This window comes from Pteronotus mesoamericanus, unplaced genomic scaffold (genome assembly GCF_021234165.1).
Source record: "Pteronotus mesoamericanus isolate MK-2021 breed Mesoamerican mustached bat unplaced genomic scaffold, CSHL_Meso_final contig_56, whole genome shotgun sequence".
Lineage (NCBI taxonomy): Eukaryota > Metazoa > Chordata > Mammalia > Chiroptera > Mormoopidae > Pteronotus > Pteronotus mesoamericanus.
This window is the reverse complement of record NW_026555201.1, coordinates 8,588,169-8,595,681: the sequence shown is the minus strand read 5'-3', so window position 1 is coordinate 8,595,681 and position 7,513 is coordinate 8,588,169. Positions and strand designations below refer to the sequence as shown.

Genomic DNA, 7,513 nt, shown 5'->3' with positions numbered 1-7,513 from the left:
TTTACCACAGAGCACTTGAAGGGAGCTGCCTTATACGATCTCCTTCTCAGCCTCTTCTCAAAGGCGCACCTGCGGGCCTCCTAGCTGTTTCTTGAACGTGCCAAGCAGACACCTCTCACCTTTGCTGTTCCCTCTCCTTGGAGTATGCTGCCTCCCTGTAACTAAACCTTCCTCTCCCTCTCCTCCTCTGGACCTCTTCAGTTCTGATAAGGTTCAGTCATCACCTTATCAGAAACGCTGTCTGTGGTGACTCGAATACAGCTCCCTCATCACTCTGTCTCCTTACCTTGCTTTATCTTTATTCCTGTAAGTTATTAATCCCCAGTATATACATATTAGTTTATTTATTGATTGTCTGCCTCACCCCTTAGAAGGCAACTCCACAGAACAGGGACTTCGTTATTCTGTCCACTGCCATATTCTTAACGCCTGGGACAGTGCTGGAGACACAGTTGGCTTTTGTAAATATTTGTCCAGTGCATGAATGAGTGAGTGGATGAATGATAGGAACAATTGTGGTGGTGCTTGAAAATGTAGATGTGCTTTAGGGAACAGTAGGTAATTTAATTTAGCTAGAAAAGGGAACAAGAAGAATAAATTTGCAATCAGCTCTAGTTTCAGTTCAAGTGGGTAAAAGCATATTTTGGTTCTAGACTTCAGCACATAAAGCAAAAGAACATTCTCCTTTTTCTGAGCCTTCCCAGATGTCATCTCGTTATCAAGGATCCTTTTCCTAACTAACTTTAATGTGCCTGTTTTGTTTTGATATTTCAAACTTAGTATCATGTTTCATATTTAATTTTCACCCTCATACCACATGAGAGTTTGCTCACAAAACTGGTTGGACTTCATGGAAAGTGCAGTGTCCTGTGAGGGAACATCCCAGAAAGGAGCCACTCACACATGTCGGTGTTTTTCCACAATGCCAGCTTTGTTAGGGGAGGCCTCCCCAACAAGCCAATAGAGTCGCACGCAAGGGGAGTTTGCCTCCAACAGAAGCTAGCAGAGTGAGCATCAGGCATGAAGTCCTGGTCACTGGCGTTTGCAGATGGAGAGGCGGGTAGTGGTCTCAAATTAAGCCAGGTGGCCACAGTGGCAGCACAGCCTGGTGGAGTGGAAGCTCCGAGTTCTTAGAGCCCACAAGGGGTGGGGGGCCTACTCATATTGATGTCCAGATGGAGTCCTTATCCGAGGGTCCAGCCTTGCGGTTTTGGACATTCTGGGCACCTCCGAAGAGCATTCCTGTTACACCCCATTATCTCAGTCTTGACACAGCTCTTGACATAACCCTCATGGCTGACAGGGACTCCATACTGGATTATCAGGTGTTCAGAAAGTCTGCTCTGCTGTTGCTCTGTACATGCAGCATATTGGAAATTAGTATGGGTGTGGGGAGGGAAGAGTAATGCTGCCTTAATTGTTGATAGAGATCAGTTGGGGTGCCAGCTCCTAACCAGTACAGCCGGGCCCTCTAAGGGTGATGAAGACCTGGAGAGGGTGGGGGTGAGGCTTGACAGTTGGAAAGAAAGCTCAGTTTTCCTAGGCTACTGAGGATATTCTGCAAGATGAGACAAGACAGCCAGGTGAGAACTCTGCATCCCACTTGTGTTCCCAGCCCTCTTGGGGTGTCTGGTGTTCCTTCCAGGGGCCTTTCAGCGCTCCTGGTCTCGCTAAGGGGAGACCAGTCCCACCTTTGAGTAACAAGAAAGCCATTTTCTCCTTTCGAGTGGCCTGGGTGTACATAATTCGTGTGCCCCAGAAAGCTGTTTAAATGAATTATGAGATTGTCCCCCTAGAAGTATTCCGTGGGAGGAAGTACCTTAGGTGTTTTACACCAGGATTTGGGCGTTCCAGGTTCTGTTTTCCTTCACCATTGGGGCTTTGTCACCTCAGGCAATTCACTTAATGTTCCTCTAAAGTACCTATAAAATACTTTCTTGATCCATACTTTATTCATACATTCCACTTCTGAACCTTAGGAAAACCTCCGTAAAGCCCTTCTGAGGGTCATTGAGTAATGCCCTTGGAGATCCTCCATAGAAAGTTGCCTAAAAGGACCTGGTTACATATATATATATTTTTTCTAACATCCCTAAGTAGGTATTTCATAGCACTAATCATTATTTTTAATATGTTCAGTTAAACCCACACATCTGCTTAATTCTTTAAAATCAAAGATGGCCTAAGACGTAGATGATCAGCTCTTTTTTTTTGTTAATATTTACTCAGTAGTTTATTTCTTGTGTGCAATTAAACAAGAGAACCAAACCACAGGACAAGTGCACAGAGTGGGGACTTACAGGGTAGGGAACGGATCAAACACACAGATGTGCAGATTTCACCGGAAACCTCAGAAAACTCTTAAGTCTGTAGCAGAAGGCTGCTTGCAACAGTCCAGATCCCTCACCCATCACCCCTATACTTGGATGCCACAGCAGGGCCAATGGTGTGATTTTTGAACCCAGAGTCCTCAAAGTGAGTGCAGGGGAGTCCACAAATGGTGCCCTCCAATTCTGTGCATCTGGTTGAAAACAGATGATGCAACAAACTTACACTTACTGTCTGACAGTTAAATTCATGTTATGAAAAAACTAACTTTAAGGTTTATTTTTGTAACTTTTTTAACCAGAGAAAACAACATACTCCTTGGGGAAAGGTGAGGGATGGAGAAGACAGGCCCTGGGTAAAAGTTGTTAGAACAGCACCTGGGGTGGCGAGGCCTGCCTGGGAGGGAGCCATGGGCCCTGCCCCGCGCCGCTCAGGGGCAGCCTGTGTCTGAGGCTCAGCACGCGCCCACGGGCCGCGCACAGCTGCTGCAGACATCAGGGTCTTCCAGCTCATCCTGAAACAAGTCCCACTGGTCTTCAGAGTCTGTCAGGTCGTTGTCACCTGCAGCCAAAAGCATAAGCAACATCTTGCCCAGCTCAAAGGTGACAACCTCTCCTTCACTGTGGTAGAAGGGGTTGCTGTTCTCTCTTTCCTCGATGAGCTCCCAGAAGTGGTTCCTTCGTTGGGCCCAGTACTGGATGTTCCCACTTTCCGTCTCTGTGGCTTCTCTCTACGGCCATCAGGGCACACATGCTTGTGAAAACAGTTCCCTCCAAATGGGCAGCTCCCATGTCCTTCCTCAAAATACCTACACTCCCTGTTGCTCCTTGCCTGCCTGTATTTCTGAATGAGTTTCTGCTTCTCTGCTTTCTCCTGCACCCAGCACTCATTTGGAATGACAGTTGTGATCTGGCATCCAGGGCAGGACTTTATGATCTTGCTCTCAAGTTGCTTAGCATTCCCTCCTCTTGCGACTATACTTGAGACAGTTGGTATGGTTGCAGTTGGAGAGGATCCGGAAGTGGCACTCACTGGGGTTGGCTTTTTTGTAGACCACCTCTATGCAGGTCCCACACGCTTTGTCCTTATTGCGCTGGACAGCAAATGAGAGCTCCCTGTCTTTCTCGTGAGCCTCAGTGCAAGACTTTGTGTGTGGTGATCTCTGGGCAGCATCCACAGGATGGAGGACCCACAGCCCGCACAGATCACAGGAGTCTCCATGGAGATATGCACACAGTTCTCCCCACTGCTGCATTCTGCGACTGCTGCCTAGGGGCAACGCTGCTGCTTTGTGTCTCCTGCTGGCTCCTCCATTTCCAAGTCTTCCTTGGTCCCTGAGCCCTGCAGGGCTGCTTCAGTGCAAGAAAGGGCAGTATGGCCACAGGAGGAACAAACTCAATGGCTTTCACCCAGTTCTAAACTTGCTCTTACAGTTGCAAAGTTTGAATTTCTTGACTCAGCCTCGCCTGTGTTCATTTCGACAATCAGTCCAACTACCGATGAGAGACTTAAGGAAGCAGCAAGGGATGAATTTGCGGTTAGATCTGTAGCAGTCACTTCTTCCTGTTTCAGTGGTTTGCTATGTTCGTTTCGGCGGTGGTCTCTGTAAATATAGTACCCTCGCTGAAAATACTTGCACACTACACCATATCGACTGCCAGAGAGGTCTTAACGAGTAGCAGCAGTTATCTCCTTCCTTACAAACCCCATGCATGAAATACATATAAGCCTGGTCTTGGAAGGAGGCGAGACGACATGAGTATCCTCCGTGTCACGCGGAAGTCCGCTCAAGGGTTTTGGACACGGCAGGATGGATCGATCATCTCTTGCAACTAGACTGAGAGCATATTCACGCAGGAAATTTAAAAATCCTTTCAAAGTTATACTATGATAGAGCAGGTTGCATTTTTCTTGAAAGGTATCAATAAGAAAGACTCATGTCTTTACCCCTTACTCTTTTCTCATCATTTGCACTAAAGCATTTGACCACTTTTAGGGTTCAGGAAAAACCTGTGTTCATAATTGAACAAGATTAGGGATTTGAATTTTGTGCTTTGTTGTATCTATTCTTTGTTTGTGAAGGTTGCTGCAAAAGCGGGCACTAATATTTTATTGACTGAGTCAGTAACTCCAGCTGTACTCAGAAAATCAAAGGTTTTTTTTTTGTTTGTTTGTTTTGTTTTTGAGAAACCGTTTTTTCTTCATTGGGGCCATATGGGATTTGTGTATGGTCAGCCTTTGGCCCTACATCAATATGCATATCTTTATAAAGCTGTTCTACTTAAAAAAAAAGCACAGATACTGTGCAATATTATCACCAAATAAAACAGTGCAGATTTGTAGGAAGTTGCTTTAGTTTGCATAAATCTCTTAGAGACACTGCAGAAAATTTCCTCTAATTCCCAGTGGGTATCTTGCACTGTTTCTGCTGCACATCAGCATCTGTCCAGCAGATGGCACTGTGTGGTAATCAGATGACAGCTTCCTTTCCCTAGTGTGGCTGTGTGCATTTCTGGCATGTATTATAAATACTTATTCTGTTACCATTACGGTGGAAGGTATGACACTTTTGTGAAATACAAGGTATTAAATGTCAATTATTTACAAATTTGTATCTTATACAGGCCCATTATTATACTATATTGCCTTCCAGAAGTATAGTGAACCTGTTCTCTTTCCTGAAGGAGCTTTTTATTCTTCTGATGATTAGCACTGGGGTTCACTTAATAGCTTGTTCTAATAGGGTAGAGATATATCAGCATATAACTTCCACACTAATATTATCCTGGTGCCCCTGCCCTCTGTATTTGCATCATGGATTGGATGTTGTTCCTCAGAGAGCTGCCCACAAACAGCTCTCTGTTGCCACTTCATGGATTACTGTAGTGGCAAGGAAGGAAGGAAGGAACGAAGCAGGGGAGGGAGGGAGGAAAACTAGCACCCAGTTATTCAAAGTATAGTTCAGAAGCATGGATCTACTGGGTGCTTGTTAGAAATGTATGCGGGCTCCCCTAGACTTAATGAATGAGAATATGCTTTTAAACAAGATTCTCAGATGAATCATGTAAACATTCAAGTTTGAGAAACACTAACTATTAAGTGCCCCCTCTTCCTTTAATTTTGTAAAGCAGATGCTGAGAGCCTACTATGTGTCAAACACTGTATCCTGGCCTTGAGTTGCAGAGACAGCCAAGTCAGGATGCCAGCCATCAGGGAGTCTCTAGTCAGGGGATGGAAGGGCATAAAACCAAATTACCAGTTCAGCAATGTAGGTGCCAAGCCACGGATGTGCTAAGAGCAAGCATGTGTTTGGTAGGCATGGGGCTGAGATTCACATTTAATCTTTGCAATAACTCTGAGAAATAGAAAATACTGTCCCAGAAGAGGAAACTATGCAAAGCCGTTCACATAGCCAGTCAGAGATGAGTTAAAGCTTAAACCAGTTCTGTCAGGCTCCAAAGCCCAAGCTCTTACAATAGGTCATCTGTCCTTATAACCTGTTATAGATGACAGGGGACGGGGTTGCTTTCCAGACCAAGGATTTGAGTACTTTATATTAAAATGTAACGCTGGAAAGTTTATAAGTTAAGCACTTAAGAGGGACTTCCCAAAGGAGGGCAGTAATCCCGTGTACCCCGCAGCGGTTGCTCTGAGTTCCGACATCAGGGTGCCTGGGGACCTAACGGGAGCCTGCCATCCTGTGGAGGAAGGGACTGACTGCAGAAGGGTGGCAGTAGGGATCTGTAATAGAATAGGATCCTGTTAACACTGAGCTCAGGAAAGCTAAGAATCCAAATATTCTGTCCCAAATCCTATCAGGTGACCCTTGCGAGTCCGCATTCACCAGGATGTTGAGTAACCCACAGAGCCACTATTCATAGGGATTGCCCAGATCGACACTGATCCGTTCAAAACCATTTTCAGGGGTTAATATAGTTGTAATTACCTACACTTATATGAGAGTGGTTGTTTTATCTAGGTTCCCTGATGAGTCTCCCACAGAGGATGGAATTAGATATCTCAGTGAGATAAGGAAGTTGCATCTATTTTTTTATGTGTGTTACTGTATGTAAGAAGATTGCTGCTCAGTGCAAGAAAATTATTTCATTCAGTCTTTTTTCATTTCGTATTAGCATTTATTAATTCATGTGTTGTGCATAGCTTTGAACAGAACTGAACAGTAAATTTGAATAATGGTTCAGCAGCAGAATCATATGTAGTTGGCAAAAATAAAACTGCTTCTTGTGAGGCCATTGTGGATCATATAGTGATGTTAAAGGAACTAAATGGCCTTGGTCTTTGATAGCTAATACTGGTATTCTTCAGAACATGCAAGGAATATTTAAGCTTCATTTTGTTATTTCCAGGCAATTTCTTACATTTAGTATCCTGGAATCAAAAATGGTTTTGCTTCTGGTTTGTCCGATATCAATGGTGAATACCATATTCCAAATATGGTTCATATTCCTAAATATACAAAGTGTTATATAGGGTGTAGTAGAAATTGTTAGGGAGAAATACCTGCACAAATTTGCAGGGACTGGGTAATAGATAGGAAAATTAGGTCAAAATGGTCAGTCTTATAGTGCATGTTGGTAATTTGTCAATCAGCACTATCTTACTCTTTAAAGGAGTAGCTCTGATACTCCAAATTTCTCCATAGCTAACATGAACAATAACGACAGTGAATTTACTCTAAAGTACTAGATCTTTTTGTCAGGGCTGAGGTTTTCCTCCATTTCAATTAGTACTTTCCTCACGTGCCCCTCAATCCCACTAGCTCATTTTTCATTCTTAATTTTGCTTCCAGTTCCTTTCTCCTTGGAGTAGAGCAGTGATTTTTCAACCTTTTTCATCTCATGGCACCCATAAACTAATTACTAAAATTTTGCGGCATGTCAGAAAATATATATTTTGTTGATCTGACAAAAAATAGGCATAATTTTGATTGATTTACAAAAAAAAATAATAGTAGTTAGCTTTCTACCCTTTTTGCTCCAAAATGACTTTTTTAAAAAAATCAGATGCCTATACTTGTATATAAGGATTTCTGGATTTCTGGTACTGAGAATTAACCAGACACATCCTTGTTATGTAACATGACCAGTAAGGTGCAATTTTGTTGTACGACCTATATATTTATAGTTGAAGAGGGGGTGTTCGCACCAGACGGCTATTGTTGTGT

General features: G+C 43.6%; 1 pseudogene; it reads right to left on the bottom strand.

Moving 5' to 3' along the window:
• Nucleotides 1-2,782: 2,782 nt before the first annotated feature.
• On the bottom strand, nt 2,783-4,042 carry LOC129075964 (E3 ubiquitin-protein ligase makorin-1-like; annotated as a pseudogene).
• Between the last annotated feature and the right edge of the window lie 3,471 nt (nt 4,043-7,513).